The sequence below is a fragment of the Vicugna pacos genome, chromosome 16, assembly GCF_048564905.1.
Source record: "Vicugna pacos chromosome 16, VicPac4, whole genome shotgun sequence".
Classification (NCBI taxonomy): Eukaryota; Metazoa; Chordata; class Mammalia; order Artiodactyla; family Camelidae; genus Vicugna; species Vicugna pacos.
This window is the reverse complement of record NC_133002.1, coordinates 13,216,810-13,236,991: the sequence shown is the minus strand read 5'-3', so window position 1 is coordinate 13,236,991 and position 20,182 is coordinate 13,216,810.

Sequence of the window (20,182 nt, the reverse complement as noted above, 5' to 3'; positions counted from 1 at the left end):
GACAGGCCAACAGTGAGGCTGTTCTATCCCAAATATCCTTGAGGAAGGTTGTTACAACAGTTAAGGACAAAATAAATAAATCCCTGCTCAGCATTCATGTTTCAAAGTAAACATTTGAACCCAAGGCAGAGGCAAATGCTCGAGAGAGAGGGATAGTGGAGTTCCAAAGCAGAGCCCACGAAGACCCAGGGCAGAAAGCTGATTTCCAAAGAAACAGGCGAAAAGGATTCATGATCAGTTAGAGCCAGTTCTTACTATCATTCTTATTATATTAAAATCCCCTAGGGTGGAAAAAGGGGGAAATTATGAGTAGCCCTGAGGTGGGGCTCCTGTCCTGCCCCTTTAAGTCTATGGATGGAGAAAAAACTTAAGGAACCACAGCTCACCTGCTGAGTGGGGTTTAGGAAGTGAACAGGGTCTAGGGATCCTCCACCCCCATCCTTCCATGGAGCCACAGTGATAAAGAAATTGACCCCAGGGTCTAGGGATATGGGCCTGACCTCTCAGGCCCCACATAGTAAGGTAAGAGGCTGAATGCTTGTCATTCAATCTTTGGGGCTGGTGGGCCCAAGTGGCTCCCGCTCAGCCTGTGGACATACAGAGTGACCTTTATGGACCAACCCCCAGGGAAAAGATGAGGGCTCAGACATCCCAAAGGAGGCCTACAAGGATGGGCAGTGACAAGCAGGGCCAATGAGAGTGAGGCCACATTGGCAGATGCGGAAGAGAAGCTGTGATGGCCCAGAACCAGACGCCACTCCCAAGGCCTGCCAACCCTCAGGTCTCCTGGAAAGGAGGCGCAATCATGGAGGAAAGAGGAAAGCAGGGAACTGCGAACTAACCAAGAAAACCTTGAATTGGTTAAGTTTGTCCTGGAATGACTACAGTTGAATTTCTACAGATAGTGGCGTGAAGCTGGAGACAGAAACCAAATTTGATTATAGAAAAATAAAGAGCCTTATGCTTTATTTTGCAAACTTGAGTTGGAAGTCTACAGAATGAACACTTAACAATATTTTAAACTCCTGAGAGCTCAGAGATGCGAGGACAGGCACGCCGGTGGTAACAGCAGGAACAGTGGGCCGTGTATACATTTTTGTATATAAATGTATAAATTTTTAATGCTGTGGACATAAATTCTAGTTTTTCCAAACCAAAATTGGGGGGGGGTGCATTGTTCTGACCATGGAACATGTGTGAAAGGGGCTTCCCCCAAAAGTGTGAAATGTGTGTGTCTCTAGATCACCCTCTGTCTGTATCAGGAGTGCAGCCACTCCTGGCAGGTGACAGACAGAGCAACTGTACGTTTCACAAGAGGAGCTATGTGTGCCGCTTCTGGGTATGTGAAGTAGACTGGGCCCCAAAATGTTGTGATGGCTGGAACAATTCAAGGATCAAGTTCAAAGTGCTTAGTATGACAAAGATTTTTGCACGGGGCCGTGCCTCCCTGACCAGCCCCTTGGGACTTCCGGGCTGCACTAGGGTCATGAGGACCACCAGCAGGCCTCGAAACCTGCCATGTTGTCTTGCCCCTGGGCCTTTGCACAAGCTACTCCCTTTGCCTGAATGGACCTGGGTATCCCTATGCATCCTTCATGTCTCAACTTGAACTTCCCTCTTCCAGAAAGGCTTTCTGAATTTCCCCAAATCAGTTTTATTGCCCATGCCATGAAGTCCCAACGGCATCAGGAGCTTACCCCAGGGGTAACACTTCACACGCTGTATTTAATTGTCTATTTACTTATCCATCTCCTCCACTAGACTGTCAGCTATTTAAGGACAAAGGTATGTCTTGGTCATTACTGTATCCCCAGAACCTAATGCAGTGCCCAGCAATTACAAGGTGCTCTGTAAATGCTCGCTGTTTGGGCAGGGTTGATGACTAACGGGAAAGGGGTGATCTGGGCTATTTCAGACAATCTAAGCTGATTGGCCCACCTCCCTTGGGGAAATGGCCCCAAGCAAATAAATATCAGAGTCGGAGAGTCGTGGCCAAAGAATTTTTCTTCACTTGTTCCCCAGGAAAAATGACTGCTTTGAGCAGCAGTGTTATAAACCCGGTTCTTAAAAGAAGAGAAACCTCTTGAGGCTGATAACTCAAATCAGCAGCTGAACAGCCACCCTCTCTCCAGTCGGTCTGTGCTTCTCCGATGAGGCAGAACCTCAGCCTCCCATCCCCAAGACAACTGTCCTCTCTGAGACTGGGTTTTTCGGGGTTCACTGTGTCAACACCCTCCGGGGTTCCCACTCTGCTCAGGGTCTTTTCTAGCGAATGCCCTGAACAGAAAGACTCATTTAGAATCTTCTCAGTGGGAGGCTCCATGCCAGGCCCTTCCACATAGGATTTAATCCTCACAAAACCGTTGTGAGATAAAACCGTTACCCTCAGATTTACAGAGGTGAAAACTCAGGTTCAGGGAGGTTGAATAACTTGCTCAAGACTTGCTTCCAGTTAGTCAGGGGCTGAGTTGTTCTTGGAGGGGGAAAAATAGCCTCTGCTACGAGACTGTTCAATTTTTACACTGCTGTCGCAAAAAATACAAAACTCCACCCCCTGTTTCCGAAAGCTCTGGGTGACAACACACACACACACACACACACACAGCATGCAGAGTCCAGCAGGTGATAATTGGTGTTGTTACAGCACAGAAGAATGACAGGAGCTGTGAAATTCTCCACTATCCTGGGAAAGAACCGGGCATCTTTCTAATTGGATAACCACAGTATTTTCAAGCCAGTACCTCAAATAAGGTAAGGATTTAAGCAATAGTTTCCCATGCTTCTGATTTGAGTTTAAATTTTCCAGGAAGAGCAGAATATGTCAATTAGTTAGTTCTTTGGGTTTTTTTTTTCAGAGATTATGTAAGTTGTTTACTCTCACAAATAGCCAGAAAGAGTCCGAGTGCTGCTCACTGGCCCGCACATCAATATTCCATGCACTCATTAATCATTCACAGATCACTTTATACTCTGCACATGCCCTCAAATGTCCCTTTACCCAGGTTGGGTAGATCAAGTTTTGAACGCCAGAGCCCGAGTGAGAAGCAGACCCACACACATGGCCGAGCCCCAAGGAGCACGCCTGGAGGGGTGTCTGGTGACTCGGAGAGCATGTGCTCTGTCTGCAGGGGGCGCCATGACTCAACTCCAGCCAACGGCTGCCATGTGGGATCCTGGAGTCCTTGCGTCTGGGTCTTCTGATTTTCCAAAACAAACAAACCCATAAGTCTGGAATTCTACATGAAATGTCCTGATCTGTAAAACACTATGAGAGCCAAACAGCAGATGCCTGTGGGTAATTTTCCATCCAGTCTGTGACCCCTGGATGCGGTCTACCCAGGACTGGACGAGCTCATCACAGTGGGACAGCACAGCCCATACTCTCAGAGCAGACGCCGCGGCAGGTAAGGACGGGCAGCGTCGGGGACGGCCCCAGGCGGGCTTCGTGTCTGACGACGCCTTGAGCCTCGAGCCAAGGAGAAAAGGAACTGTCTGTCCCAGAAGAAAATGACAACGCTCAACAAGTCCTCATGGTCTCAATTTTAACGTCTTTGGTAATTCTGCCGCAGTAACATCCTTCCTGCTCGGGCAGTAAGAGACCTGGCTTTGGGAGCACTGGATGACAACTTTGTCCCCACTTGGGTGAGCTGAGCTACAAGCACAACTATTTACAAGCAGACAGTCACAGGGACAGAGCTGTGCCATGATGCCTGGTGCGATTCTGAGGAAATCTGACCGAGGGATTGAACAGGCTTCCAAAACGGAGTGTGAGGTGTTAGAAGAGGCTGGGCTGATGGGAACCTCACATGTTGATCTCCGGAAGCACCTCTCGCTTCCTCAGCAAGGATGCAGTGGGGCTGTCCATGCACCAAGCACTACGCCGGACAGCAAGGGCACGGCCGTGCGCCACGCCAAGTGTCCACTGGCAGAAGCGAAGAGGGAGCCCCTGAGCTCAGTGCTGTTAAGGCAATACTGCCCTTCGCCCAGCCTCGCCCTTCCAGCAGCAGACCTGCAGGGAACCCCAGGGCTCCCTGCCCCTGACAACACCGCCCCTCCCTCCCTTCCGACCTGAGACACCAACAAGACGGATTCCATCCTCCTTTTTGTCTCTGCTGACATCTGCATAGGAAGCCCTACGGCTTCCTAAACTCATCCCTCATCACCCTGCTGTTCATCCCTTAGATCTCTGTCCACCCCTAATCTGACTACCCCTGACTCCCAAGTCCTCTCACTGGGTCCTCTGGAACTCGTGGTCCTTTATCAACAAAATCTTCAGTTGCGTCTCTCAACATTTTCTCCACCTTTGTGTCCTAACAGAACCAGGAGCCTGTTCCTGAACAAGGAACGGAGTAGAAAATTAATTTTCAAGATAGTAATATTGTTAGCAAAAACCAGTATGCACATTTACCATGTTCTAGGCACTGTTCCAAGCACTGTACGTGTATCGATTCCATTAATCTTCACCACAACCCCATAATTAAACCCATTAGTGCCCCCATTTTCTGATGAGGAAACGTAGGCACAGAAAGGTTCATCAATTAGCCTAAGTTCACAGAGTTAACAAGCAGTGGAGCGGGAACACAGGATTTGAATCAAGGCAGTGGGACTCCAAAGCCCGCGCGTGGATCTGCTGTGACACGCTGCATCGCAGAATGGTCTTTGGTCAAAGAGGAGACAACTCCTAAAAGGGGTGGACGGGCCACACGGGCGGCAGCGCTAGGAGGAGCCCAGGTCGGCTTGGGTCTAGAATTCGCCCCTGAGAAAATCTCAAAACCCCTGCTAAGGACACGGCTTCCTCTGCCGTTCGCTCAGGAAGCGGCTTTTTCTTCATTCCCACACGCCTTGTTCCCCTGGGCCTGGAGGCAGGGTAGGGGCCCTCCTCGCTCTTCACTGGTCAGTCTTCTGTTCCACTGCCCCCAGCAGTCCTGGTTTATGAAGGTGATGCTGCCAGACCCAGCGGTCCACTACCCCTCCTGACTGCAGTCGCCCACAGACCCCGGGGTGCTCCCCTCACTCGACGAGATCTGAGCGCCTGGCCCATCGTCGCTGACTTCTGCAACTACTTCAGCTCTGATCTCAGTAATGTCACTTTCCGTAGAGAGAATCCTTGCAACGCCCTGGACTTTCCGTTCCACGACCTCCTTCTTCTCTTTCCTTCTAACTCATCCTAACTCAGCCACCCCCTCCATTGGCCAGACCCGAGACCCTTCCATGCAGGTGACTCACTCTCCGACTCTCTTGATTCTAAGGAGCCTACTTTCCAACCACTATCACTTATCTTTAGTTCGCCAGTTCCAGGCATGACTGACTCCTCTACACTGATCATTACCTAAAGATCACAACTGAAATACGTTGACCATTACCACCTCTTATACTACCTGGCAGTTCCTTCATAGCCTCACAGTTTTTCTTTCGCTGCTCATGTTCAAATATGCATCATTGTCACTGCGCTCTAGCACATACTTGAAATCCTTTCTTCCTCTCTCCCTAATACATACCTGAAAAAAAAAAACCCTTATAAAATTTAATTGTAACTAATCTTCATCTAAGCAACTGAACTTGCTCTGAAGAGACTTTCCCAGCCTCCCAACCTCGGGGCATCTGGCCCATACACCCTGCCCTCCCTTGAGTTCCCGTGAATGAATGGAAAGCTCCTCTCTAAGGCCAGCCTCTCTGTTTGAATCCTATAGCTTCACTCTCTTTTCAATACCGAAGTCACTCATCAGTCATTCGCTTCCCTGCATGGCTGGATTTCCCCTCTCTTCTTGCTCATTCTCACCATGTATTTATACATATGTAAACCCTTCCAGCCCCTCCAGTGCCTTCCAGCCCCAACCCCATTTCTCTGATCCCCTTAATAAGGTTGTTTCTGCTCTGAGATCCTCCCCTTTTTTACTGAACCCGATCTTGCCCGAATTACTTCCCCATCACTCCACCAAAACAGTTCTGACCCGGGTCATCAATAACTTCTAGGTTATCAAGTCTGATGGTCAATTCTCAGTCCTCACCTAAGGTAACCTCAGAAACACTTGACAAAGGTCGCCCCTCCCTCCTCTCTGAAACCCTTTCATGACTTGCTTCCAGGATGCTCTTCTTTCTGGGTTTTCCTTCAGCATCACTGACTACGCCCTCTTGCTCTTCTCTCCTGTTCCCTGCTCATCCCAGACCTCTGAACTTCTGAGGCCCTGGCCTGGCCCTCAGCTTTCTTTTATCCATCTACCATTCTGTCTAGGGACCTCATCCAGGCTCATGGCATTTACACTGATGGCTTCCAGGTTTCTATCTCCTGCTGGACCTCTCCCCTGAATTCCAGATAGCTCAACTCAACTGTGTCTCAGTTGGATTTCTAACAGGCTCCTCAAGCTTTACATGAACAGAACCCAACTCCTGAGTCACCCTCAACACACACGCACACGCACACACATGCACCCATACACACACAAGCGTCCTGCACAATCTCCAGTAACCAGTACCTCAAGCCTTCCGTCCGAAACCTTGAAGTCATTCTTTCTATTTCTCTTTTCCTTACTCCTAACACTCAAACAGCAAATCCCGTAGACTGTGTTGGAAAAGGAAGTCTCATACACATAGTCTTTTAACCTCCATGTGGTCATGTAAGAATGAGCCTTGAGCCTGGAATACTTCCTTATCGAGAGATGGAGCCGCACAGCCTGTGGCAGGCTTATCGCCTTGAATGGGAACGTCTCTTCCTGTTCATGCACAATGACTGTTCTTTTGCTCCACTTAAGTGTATAGGTCAGAGGCCCTCAGGCACACCCTCTGCTGTCAGTATTTCCAACCACACGGGGGAGAGGTTAGGGTCCTTCCACTGTGGCACTCGAGGGGTGTGTGACACAACTGCCCTGTGTCAGCTGCTTGGGAGGGAACCTGATCACCGTGAGGGACTGACATACACAACTGGAGCTGATCTTGCTCTGTCTCTTCTCTATGTAAGTGAAGCTTTATTCCATCCAGTGCTCGACTGTGCTGTGTTTTCCTTGGTGACTCCAATACCAAGATACACGGGGAGGAAGTGCTTGGAGTCCTCCCCTGGGAATGATAACTGGTGCCTGGGACTCTGCCCAACACTCTGCCTTCACCATATGCAGAGCATCTGCTTCTTACCACCTTAGTCTAAGCCACTCTTACCTGCATTGTGCCATAGCAGGTCACTCCCTGCCTCCACCTCTGCCCCCATGCCCCTCTGTTCACATGGCAACCAGGAGAACCCTTGAGATGATCAGATCATCCCACCGCTCTGCTCAAGAGTAGCTTCCTGCTGCACTCAGAATAATAGCCCGGGCCACCTGCTACCTCTCTGATTTCATTTTCCATCACTTTAGAGCTGGATCATTCTGAATCAGCAACAGTGGTCTCCTTACTGTTTCTTGGATCTACCAAGCATGTTCCAGCCTCACGTCCTTTCCATCCCCTCTTCCCAAAATGCTCTTGCTCCAGATCTTCATGACAGCGTTCCTCTTTTTTTTTTTTTTTCAGGCCTCTGCTTGAATGCCACCCAACCATCCTATTAAATAGTAGTACCCTTTATCCTCATCCCTGGAACAAGAAGGGAAGTTCTAGGAGACAGGCCGTGTGTGCAGGACTCAGAATAGTGCCCGCAATGCATACCGGTGAGTTATAGCTGCATGTGGTACGAATGATTCCTGTCCTCACGGAGCTTACGCCCTAGTAGTGCAGACAAATTTTGAACAATGGATGACGTATAATTAATCGCACTGGGATAAGTGTTGCAAAGGGTAAGTACAGAATGAATTAAGGGTATATAACTAGCATGTTCAAAGTCCTGAGGTAAAAAGGAGACCCCGAGTTATGTTAGCTCCTTAAGGATCAGATTTGTGCCTTACTTACTTCTGTTTAAAAAAAAAATAGTATGGCATAGACATGCCCACAATAATCCATCCTAGGAGTTTCCATATTCTCAAGCATTCACTTAACCAGATGGCTCAGCCTCGGGGAAGGTGGCAAAGGAAAGAGGAGACCCATGTGTCCAGCCCTGTGGTAGCACTGCATTTTCAATGCTCCCAGATGTAACCATGTCCCCGTGGTATGCTCAGGCCCAGGAAATGTTAGATAAGAAGGCCTCCAGCATCCTGCGTCTGCAATAAGCCTCCTCTATGTCAGCTCGAAGATACAAGCAGACACAAGGGAGAAGAGGAATGGTCCCATTCCATCTGCAATATCAAAACCTCAAGAGTAAGAAGTATGGACCTTGTACAATAAAGCACCTAGTGAGAGCTTGATCAAGGATGGATGGATGGAAAAATGGACAGGTAGACGGGAGGAAGGATAGCAAATGGGAAAGTGTCGGATGGTCTGCTTTTTCCCCCACTCTGGTTCCCTGCCATGCCCTATGGAACAAGAAGGAGGATTTAAGAAGAATGTACGTCAGCCTAGTGATCAGAGTCTCAGTTCCCATGTCTTGCAGTAGGAATACTAAGGAAAAGGACCTTATCTGCTCGCTCCAACCAGCATCATTTCAGCCTCTCCTTGAACCTCAGCTGGGGCATCATCTTGGGTTGACCTCCCAGAGGTTCTGGAGCTCAAAACTAGCTCATTATGCCACTGGTTGTCACATCCCTTGGACAAAATAAGGGAGCATGTGGGGAGCACTTACTCTGTGCCCCACAGGCTAATGTGTGTGTGATGCAGATCATCTCCTTTCATCTCACCCTCCTCACACCGTATAAAATAAAAATGTATCATGTCTAATTACAGATTAGGAAACAGAGACTCACCAAAGATAAGCAACTTGCCCAAGGTCACAGCTACAATTTGACAAGACCAAGATTCAAACCCAGATCTGACCCTGACTCGTTCCAGGTCACCACTCCACGGCCCCAACAAGCAGCGTCTCTGTGCCCGATAGCGTGTTACGCACTTAATACATTATCCCAGGTGACCTAGTCCTCACGTCAACTCTCAGCCAGTTTCCCAGGTTAAAAAAAGCAGCGTCTCAGAGAAGTACCTCGAAGTCACCTGCTCAAGGTCATGCTGTAAGTGAGTGGCACAAGTGGGTTTCACCGAGGGCTGTCTGCCATGTCAGACTTCCTCATTTTATAAAAGAAGAAGAAAAGAAGACCCCACCCAAAGGTAAAGTGAATTGCTGATGGTCCGCATCATTCATGAGTGAGAAACGGGGGCCTGAATCCATGTTGTCACCCTCACCAGCGCATCGCGATGCCCTCCGAGAAGTGTGTCCCGTGTCCCGCTCCCAACCCCCGCACTCTGAGGGCAGAGCAGTTCAGGGACGCTTCCCTTGTTGATGCTGCCTGAGGCTGAGCCAGGCTCCCCGTGGGCAACCACCCTGGGCCAGTCCTCCCCCAGGACTGGGCCCAAGTCAGGCAGACATGGAGCCAGGAGAGGGTGGGGATTCCGCTCTGCTTCTGGGTCACGCTCGTCCCGACGAGACTGTGCAAAGGCACCGCCCAAGGCAGCACCATCGGCCGAGCACTCGACCCGGCAGGCGTGCTGGCCGGGGAGGGCGGAGTGTAAAATATCTGCTGGGCGCGCCCCGCATTTATCTTGTTCTCTGTGCCCCAGAGGGTGCTATCTACTTTCTCACTGGAGGTGCAGTTATTTAACGAGGTGCCGAAGCCTGGGGAAGATTGCACATTTTAATCAAAGCACCAAACGAGCGAGTCTAGATGACTTTACAAAATGTTTCTGAGGCGAGTTCTGCACAGCAATGTCTGGGTATCAGGTAATTAAGTGAAAAGGGAAATAACTTCCCAAGGGGTGTAAACAAACACACCAAGTCAGTCTCATTTCAGTGTTATGCTGAGTGGGGAAAATGGATTTCCGAGTGGACTGCAACCCAGGGCTCCTTTCTTCAATGTCAAGTCCGGCTTTGGGGTGCGGTGAGGTGGGAGGAGAGCCCGCGGGCTGGGCTGTGGGGCCACAGCGCCTCCTGCAGGTTGAGGGAGGAAAAACAACCCTTGGAGGGAACTTTGTCACACGCCCTCCAGTTAGAGACGGGGAAGCTTGCAGCCCTGAGAGGCAAAGTAACTTTCTCAAGGTCACATGGCACCCAGGGGCAGAGGGCTTTCTGATTCCCAGTCCTGTGTTACTTCCGGTCCACTGGGCCAGGGCTACCGAGATGTCAGCTATCAATAACAAAAAGAGTAATAATAACCACAGCTAACAGTGATAGCTGATGTGTATGCGTGTGCGTGCCCTGTGCTGTGCTTCATGACTTGTCTGTTAACTCACTAAACTCTCCCAAGGGCCTCATGGAGACACCACTGGTATCCCCAGCTTAGAGGTGAGAAAGCAGAGACAGAAAGAATTTAAGAAACCAGCCCAAAGTTACACGAGTAGAGAGTGTCGTAGGCACAGACCCCCGACACACCATCTAGCTGAGCCTGGGCCAGGCCTGGGGTCCACGTCTCTGGGCGTCCAAATCCTTCCCCAGGTTCCTAAGCTGAGCCTAGGCCCCTCTGCGTCCAGGGCCCTGCTTCCAAATCTGCTGTCTCTGTGTGGGGCCACACAGATCCTGGTGAGAAATTCATCTTTTTCTCAGTCCCCACAAAGACAAACAACAAAATCAGAACAAACAAGATGCAGGAGGCATCTGCGCGCACGCTGCAGACGCTGGGGTCACAGCGTGGAGCGCCTCCCCACAACCCACCGAAACCACTCATCAGACAGTCTCTGCAAAGGCCCAGGGGTTTTGGTTTTTTTTACACTGGTTTCTGACAGGGATTTCTTGCTCTTTTCTCCAGCGTGTGTCTCAGCTGTGGTTTGCTGCCCCAGGTCTTACATCCTCCTCTTATTCCCCTCTCTTCTGTCCTTTTTCTCTCTCCTTCCACATGGAACAAAAACAAACAATTCCTTTCCTGGGACATCCACGCCCTCGGGGTCTCACCTTCTGCCCTGGGCAGCTTATCAAGATATTTTCTTGGACAGAAGCAATTTCCTTCTCCGAGAGGGATTCTGGAACTAGCTGCTAAGAAAATTCATTATTCACTTTGTGACACCAATAAACATGAGGTTCTCCACTTGCATTTTTTAAGCTCACATATATATTTATTTGCACAGCGTATGATTTCTATGTGATAACCCACCCTGGGAACCAGAGGAGTCAAGCTTACTCATCTATTGTGTCTCCCCTGAAGCTTATCCTTCGTTGACTTTCACCCCTAAGATCTCATCATGATGGAAATTTTATTCTGGCTAAGGCTGAAGGCTGTCCCCTCACCTATTGACCGCAACCTCTGAGGGTCACCTCTCTCAGACAGCACACACAGCAGCAGCCCCTCGAGGGTAGACACCTCTTCTGTTCAATTCTGCATCCTTAGAATCTAGAAGAGACTGCATCCAGAAGGCACTCATTCATTCATTCACTCATTCATCAAACATTTGTTCAGTATCTGCTATGCACCAGGTCCTAATCTAGACTTTATAAATAGGGAATAAAGAATATGTAGTCCCTGAACTCAAGGGTGAGTATATATTGGAGGTTCTTAAAATTTGGGGTTAATGGGTTGTAGTGAGAAATTGGCCTGAGATCATCTTTCTAGAAAGTACGTGCATTTTGGCATACAGTCTTTGGTAGGTAGCTGCACTGGCCCCGATTCTTCACTTTTTTCTGTATTATGCCCTTGGCCGTGTAACTTGGCAGGACCTTCCACCATGGATGGGGTGGGGTGACTTGCCCCACTACTTGGCTTTGAGCTCATCCTGAGACCCGGCTTTGACCCATGGGATGTTAGCGAGACTGACACAGCAGAAGCTTGAAGTGGACTTACACTCTGGGGCGTGTTACTCTGCACACCCACCACCACCACGAGAAGGACAAGCCTGGACCAGCTTTCTGGTCCAGAAGGGAGATGAGAAACACGTGAGCAGAGCCAGCTGCCCCAGCAAAGGCAACAGCTAGGTATCCCCCAGAGATTTAAACAAGCTCATTCAAGATATGCTTATCCCCCTGGGAGGTTTGCTAACCCCCTGGGAGACCCCTAGTTGACTCCGGACACTTCAATAAGAGTCACTTATTGGGGGAAACCACTGAGATGTTGTGGTTGTTTGTATCCTGTACTGTTGTGGCAGTTGATGGATAATTCAAGATTCTGAAGACTTTATGAACAGCCTAAAGGTTGGTAGATCCAACCAACCCAAGTTGAGAACCCTGGGTCTTCTAAGGGACAAGGTGAAGGACACGGGAATTACAACACAGCACATGAAACACCACAAAAGGGTACATCTAGGTGCTTGACGAGCCCCTGCCAAGGACCTGCTTTCACTAAGAGCTGATGTCCAATCTCAGATCTGAAGGGCAGGCAGGAGTTAGTCACTGAAGGGAGCAGAAAGGGCCCCAGGGTCCCAGGAGTGGGAATTAGCACAAAAACCATGAGATGAGACAAAGCACGACCAGTTACTCATCTTGGTGGGACTGCGAACATTTAGTTGAGGTTCTTCAAAAATTGAGAGAGAAACCCTGAACACTTTCAATTTTTGAGGATGCTGATATATTAAAAGACAAAGATATGCTAAAGAAGAGTACAAAAATAGTGATATAATTTAAGTATTCTTCATGGAGCAAAGGAACAGTTTTAACATTGGGAGGAGCAAAGCACCGCTGTGTGAGCCTTGTTTGGATGTACCACTAAATGCCTAAACACGCCTTCCATGAACGTAAGAGCTGGGCCTCACGGCCTTCCTGCCGCACCCCCACCCGACCCCAACCTCACCTAAAATAGAGGGTGTGAAGACAAAGGGGGAGTTGGTGAGAGTTGAGATTCAATATTTAAAGTGAATTAAAATGAAGTGAATAGTTTTCAGATGTCAACAAGAAGAAAATTCATCCTGGCTTAGTGAGGGTCCTCTCAAAAGGCCCCCTCATGGCTATAAACTGAAAAGCCCTCAACCCCAACTACAGGGTGTGGTGCATGGGCCCCATCTTGGCCATCTTGGTCACCAAGAGGCCCCAGCCATCCTGCCGAGCCCTTCAGAATTGGTCCAAGCTGCTCACTTACCCCACCGCAAAGCAGAGTGACGGCGGTGTCGCACCGCCACCTAGTGGCCATGCCTGACAAGCCATGTTCTCCACCCCTGGGATGGATTGGTTAAGACCAGCCCAGATGAGCCTTCTCCTTGGGCGTCGACTGACAGCGCTTAGAGTTTATATATATAAGAGTCAATATAAGTACCTGGCCCAGAGCCAGCTTATCACATAGTAACCGCAATTATTTATATCCTCATTTTTATTGCCATGATGAGGCAGAACTATCTGAGTCTCTTTGAAATTAACTGGGCTGTGGGACCATGAAATTTCTGAAGACAGTTAAGAATCTAACTAGTGGTTACCAGTGGGCAGAGGGAGGGGGAGGGGATTATGAGGTAAAAGCTACTATGTATAAAATAAATAAGCTACAAGGCCATCTTGTACAGCACAGGGAATATAGCCAATATTTTATAACTATACATGGAGTATGACCTCTAAAATTGTGAATCACTATGTGGTACACTTGAAACTTACATAATATTGTACATCAACCATAACTCAAAAAAAAAGATCCATTCCCCCTTTAATCATTCTGTAAACATGTACTAGACGTTTAATATATGCCAGTTCTGTGCCATGTAACTGGGACAGCATGAAGAAGATAGGAAATGATGACAATATGGTCCCTACTGCAGCACGTTTGCAATCCTGGAGGAGATGTAGGCGCGTAAACAGCCAGCTCTCCCATGCTGAGTAGAGATGCAGCCGAGAGCTGGCTATGGCAGCCAGAAGGGGCTGTGAGTCATTGAGACGCCTGTGGTTTCCCCTAACTCTCACGATAAAACAGCGGTCCTTATCACAATCCTGGCCGCGGCTGCCTGTCGGTGCTGCCTCTGAGCCTCTCTCCAGCACCTTGGAGAGCTCCCAGCCTCGCATGGTTAATGGGAAACCTCTTGTCCTTGTGCAGCAGACGGAAGGCAGGGAGGTCTGAGGGCATCGTTTCTGGAATCAAGGTTCAAGCCGGATGTCCTGGGCCAAGTTACTTAACCCCTCATCAGTGAAAAAGAGGCTGTTAATAGTAGCACCTGCCTCTCGGGATCGTTGTGAGAGCTGAATGAGTTGATAAAAGGCACTTAGTTTTTACATGCTTTTATTACCAACTGAGGTCTGCACAAATCCTCTTGACTCTTCATGAGATCTGGGTCCAATTTCGTAGCCTTTTAGGCACCTTCCATATTAAAGCTGGGTCTGACCCCATTTAAAACTTCACTCTCATAGATGATTCAGCTCCCCGCATCCAACCATTTAGGGCAGTAGGAATGAGGGGTGTAAAGAGAGGCGCCTGGTCCCCTCCCTTCTTTCACCTCTCCTTGAATTTTCTCCTCCATCATTCTGTGTGACCTGAATCCTAAATGGGCCTTTCACCAGCCTGTGACCTGGAAGAAAGGAGAGGAGGAAGGAAGATTCCACTCACGTTACTCACACTTGACCCCAGGTGTGATGTGACAGGAGGAGAGGAACTGTGTCTGATTCATTCGATGCTGGTGGCCTCTGTGAGGGGAGGATCTTGGCAGAGCTGGTGTCCGTGGCTACTGTGGAAAGCTGTTCGGCCTCAGGCTGCCCATCACAACTCCTTCTCAGAGGAAGTCTCTGAAGGCAAACCACGCAGCCCTCCGGCCCCAGTTCCTGCCTCCCCTCCCCCCACCTGCTCTACTGGGCATGAGCTCCCTTCGGGCAGGGGTCGTCCTGGTCATCGCCGTTCTGGCTATATGAATCTCACAGTCCTTGTCCTATTTTACGCTTCTCAGGAACAGGAAACAGGTGGCGTTAATGTCTCCGGGACAAAGTAACAAAAGGGACCTGCACATCTTCCGAAAGGAGCACGTGCGGCTTCCGGAGGAGGAGTGCACACCACCTGCAAGATCTTGCTTAGGGCTTCAGTGCTCAGAGAGGCTGCTTGCCTGCTCTTCCAATAAATATGCTTCTAAAAATGTGTTGGGGAGAAATGGATTTCTTTGTACCCCAATGAAGCAAAGTGAAGGGGAACAATTTATTAAAATGAGACTTTCTCTGTCTCAGGGTTGTGGCCAAGGCCCCCAAAGCTGAGAGCACTGGGTGCAGGGTAGGCCCACAGGTGGTGGGTCATCTCTTTAGGCCTGGCAAAGGGTATCACTGCCAAAAGCTACTTCTGCTGTCATCAGGCCACCATCCATCTTCAGACCACGTGAGAGGAAGCCAGAAAAGGAGAGGAAGGCGATGAGGGCTTTGCAGAGAGTGCTGGTGCACTGTGTGGGCTGCTGCCCACACACAGGTGAGGCAAAGGAGAAAGGTGCTTCGTGGCTTCCTCGAGACAAAGGGCAAAGGCTTTGGAAGAACTACTGGGGGTGCTGGATACATGCTTCCTGAAGCAGGGACACGAGGCAGTCTCAGGCTGTAAGTGTCTATAGTTAAGAGGTTAAGACTGACGAAAGGGGGCTGCCATGGGAACAAAGTGCACTTCCATGGAGGGTGGGACAAAAAGCCCATGATTAATGGTCCAGATGGAGGCCTGAAGGAAGGAGCCAGCCATGAATCTTCTAGAAAGAGACCTTGTCTGAAGATGGCAAGAATTTTTTAACAGGCAGAGTCTTTCTACGTCTAGTCTCATCACCAAATGTTCTATGGAAGCTCGAGACTGTTCAAGCCATGGAGAAAGGATGCAGATCAAGTCTAAGCCAGGACAAAACGGTGGACGAAGAGCCTGGAGTTTTTATTTTAGACTGGGTTGGATTTTGCACGTGACAGGCTCTCAATATACGATGGAACAAAAGGTCCACACTTTATCGCTGTTCCCGATCTGATGGTCCCTCTCAATGCACATGCCAATCACGGCTACTTTCCTCCTGGCAACAGTCCTATGAAGTCTTCCATTTTACAGATGGAGAAACTGTTGTTCAGGAAGGTTCAATTACATGCCCAAGTTCATACAGATAAAAAGTAGCAGAGATGGAATCAAACCCAAGTCTGTTTGACTCCAAATCCCAGAATCTTTCCACCATGTAAACATTGCCACCGTGGGCTGCTACTGAGATGGGGAGTACAGTCAGTGTCTGAAATTTGAAATGCTCTCTCTTCTGAAATGCCAGATGGCTGCACCAAGAAGAAAGGCCAGCAGACTATCTACTAAGATGTCTCATAAACTGGTATTCCTTACCTTTGGGAATTTTCCATGATCCTAGGTCTGATACAGACACCTGGACACTACAAATCTGAAGAGGGATCCATCTCTCAGTAGAGACATTTTAGCCAAGCACAGAGCACTGGTGTATAAAACCCAAACGCTTATTTCTTCATTCACCGTGAGAAATTACTGAACCTAAGACCTAAAAACTAAAATTCTGTAGGATTAGCCCATTCTTTCCCCAAAATCTGACGCCAAGAGAAGCCAAATCACAATCTGAGACTTGCTGGAATACCTGGAGCAGAATGAGGGGAATTTGATCGTCCGGCAGTGACCACCGGCTATCTCCATCTCACGAGAGGGATGGTCTTGCCAATGGGACCTGAGACACTGCAAGTGTGTGCGCTCCACTCCACCCCCATTGCATGAGGACTTCCAGTCTCTGGTTAAGGCTCCCTCTTCCCTGGAGTGTGCTGGGATGGAAACTGGATATTTGCCTCCTGTCCTCCCACGTCTTTTTGCTTTCAGAGTTGGCCAGTGCTTCTTTTGATGGACACAACCTTTCTGATGGTAATGCATTCAGTCTGGTGACTGTGGAGCCTGCCCATCTGGGAGCTGTGCCTTCTCCTTCAGCTGACTTCGTGTATCTTTACTGTGCTCCATTGTGTTATCCAAAGCTTAACTCCCAAAGGGCAATCTTACTCCCTTCTTTTCCAAATCCGGAAAGACAGACGTCTACTGCACCCCAGGATGACTGAGGGAAAGGTGGGTACAGTCTGTGTCTGAGGACCTTCTGTACCTGAATATTAGATTTTTTAAAGAAGGAAATAGCTTTAATTAAGGGACATACAAGCATTGGGCGCAGAGAACCCAAAAAGGAAAGGACGAGTATTAACTCCCAAAAGCTTCATAAGGGCCTGCCTGGTTCTATGCTCGGGGCTTTGAATCAGTACAAGCAGCTCAGGAAATAACTAGCAGTGCACCCATTTTACAGCTGAGAAAACAGAAAGCCAGGTGAAGTGACTGCTAGTTCCGGGAGAGCTGGGATTTCTACACTGGCCTGTCTGACTCTGAGATTCCACTGGAAACACAAGAGTCAAAAAAAAAAAAAACTGCTAATGTATGTGAAGATGTTTTGGGAGCTGCCGATGAGGTTACACAGGGAAAGGAAAAGAAAACGAACCACACTTCCCTATCAGCAGACTGCTTTTTCAGCGGAAACAGGAGTAACTTTCTAGAACGTTTTGCAAAGAGTCTCTGATATCTGAACTGGCTGCATGTCCACAGGGGCGTCACTGAAACCTAGCCAGATGGGGTCTTCCTGCTACAAACAAGCTTAGCAGCTCCTTCACTTAATCCCACCCTGAATCACTAGCGAGATGAGGTGAAGGGTTCCAAGCTCTTCAAACAGAAAAGAAAAAATAAATGTTTCCATCAGAGGCCCTGGGCCGTGGTCACCACCAGGCAGAGAGCTCAGCCACCCCTGTAGACAGAGTCTTTTAAAGGAGTCGCGAGCCACTCAGAGGGGCAGAGACAAAGCCTGCGGCAGGTCATGGCCAAGACGAAACCCACTGGGCATTCTCCCATTGCTCCCATCACTCAGGCCCTGGAAGCTGCTGTCCCGGCAGCTCCTCTTGGCAGCCCCCAACACATCCTGTATTTGGCTCCCTGACCTGACCACTGTGAGAAAAGACAAACAGAAAGAAACACTGGGGCGGCTCTTGCTTTAAGAGACAAAAAGACCCAAAACATGGGGGAAAAGAAGCAAGGAAAGATTATACACTGTCATCATGACATAATGCTCATTTCTGATTCCTGGCAGGAAGTCACTTCTGCCATCAAGACAGAGTAAACCCTCCCTCACTTGGAAGCGTTTCTGGTGTATTCGCTTTGTGGTTCCAGCCTATCAAGATCTAGAAGGAGCGGGGAGGGTAAAAGCTCAGTGGTAGAGCACACGCTTAGCACGCACAAGGTCCTGGGTTCTATCCCCAGTACCTCCATTAAAAAAGAAATGAATTTAAAAAAAGAAAGATCTGGAAGGAAAGGAAAAGAAAAAGAGGAGAAGTAAGGAGGCAAAGTAGGCATTTATCAAGTTTAAAAAAAAACCTACATATTTGATTTCACTTAATCCTCTAAAGAATACTATGATTATCTTATTTATGGAGAAGGAAACTGAAGCACAGAGAAATTAAACATGCACCCCTGGTCACAGACCTGGTAGGACTGGAACACAAGCCTGGAGGCATGGGAAGTCCATACTCTTTTCACTGAAGTAAAGATTTGGAAGATCTTTATACGTCCATCAGAGGAAGAAAAATTTACAAGGTTCTCATTTAGCACCAAAGTTTTCTAAGCCAAAATGAGCATTTTTAAAGAATGTCGTATGTCAGTATTTTGTTTCTATTTCATCAAGTTGTATCCAGTAGGCGGAACAATGGCTGCTCTAAGATGTCCATGCCCTGCTCCCTGGAACCTGTGAGTCTTTAGGTTCCGTGGAAAAGAGGAATCAAGGTTGCAGAAGGAATTAAGGTTGCTAGTCGGTTGGCCTTGGGATGGGGAGATTAGCCTGACTTATCCAGGTGGGCTCAATGTAATCACAAGAGACCTTAAAAGTGGCAGAGGGAGCAGACGAGAGAGTCGGGGGCAGAGAGGTGAGAACAGAAGCCTTGCTGCCTTTGAAAAGGGGGAAAGAAGCCGGGAGACAAGGAATGTGGGCAGTGGCCTCTGGAAGTTAGACAAGGAAGTGGATTCCTTCCTGGGGCCACCAGGAGGAACGCAGCCCAGCCCAGCCCTTGATTCTAGCTCAGCGACGCCAATGTCGACTTGAATTTCTAACCTTTAGAACCACAGGTAACAAAATTATATTGTTTTACGCCCCCACTTGCGGTGATTTGCTTCAGCAGCAATAGACAACTAACACAGCACGAGGAAACCAAATCATCATGCAAGAGGGTGCCGGCCCTCGTGGTGCAGGCCGGGAATCTTAGAAGCTGCCCTGGGCTCGGATCCCCGCCTGACCGCAGCTGCCCAGGACAGCCTGATACCTCCCTCTCACTCACAGCAGGATGGTCTTGCCAAGGAAAACTGAAATAGTCAAGTCTGTTGGCTAAAATTCCATCTTAGTTAGGGATGGTTTGGTTGCATGGAACATATCCCTACTCACTGAAGCTTAAGTTAAAAAGGAATGTTATTTAGAAGCAGAGTGAGACTTACAGAACCAGAAAAATCAGTGGATCTTGCCCTCCCCTCCCTCACTCTCCCCCACCCCGCCTTTCTATGCATATCTTATTTATTATTCTTCTCTTCTCACAGACACATTTGCTTACTTCCCTGTTGGTACCAGGCTTCGGCGTGGCCATTCCAAGTCGGTGGTCTCTGTCCCAGGGAACCTTCCAACCTTCCAGCTTGGTCCCCCCCACAGCCAATTGATTCAGTCTCCCCCACCCCTTGCCCAAATGCTCAGAACACAGAGAAAGTGAGAAGCCCAGCTCTAATCTGATATTGGACTGTATTCAGTCCAGTTGGTATTCAATTGGAAGATCAATCTGGTATTTACTCCTGACTCAGCCATGGTCAGCAGGGATGGGCTGGGAGCAAAGGCACTTGCTACAAAGGCCTGTCACCTAAGAAGGCATCGGGGAGTAGGGAGGAAATGATTGGCATCTTCCGTATGTGTGTCTGCTAACTCTGGGGACAGCCTTATCTCTGGAAACAGAAACGCATCATTTCTGCAGCCTGAGCTGCCCTCCTCCCTGCCCAGGCCAAGCTGAGCCCCCATTTGAAATCGTGACAACTTTTCCTGTCCCTCTATTCTCTGATTGACATACTGTCTTTTAATATGTTAATCTATTCGACAGAGTTACATTCAAATGTTGCTGGTCTGGGAACAATTCTGTATCTTTCCGGTGACTTTGCATATTTCATAATTTAACTCTCAAAGGAAAAGAATGATTGCCCGGTTCTTGAAAGAAGGGGGACCTCACGGTGGGCCCCAAGTTCTGATGATTATAATCATTAATAATAATGATATGAATAATAACAAATACGTTTGAGGTTTC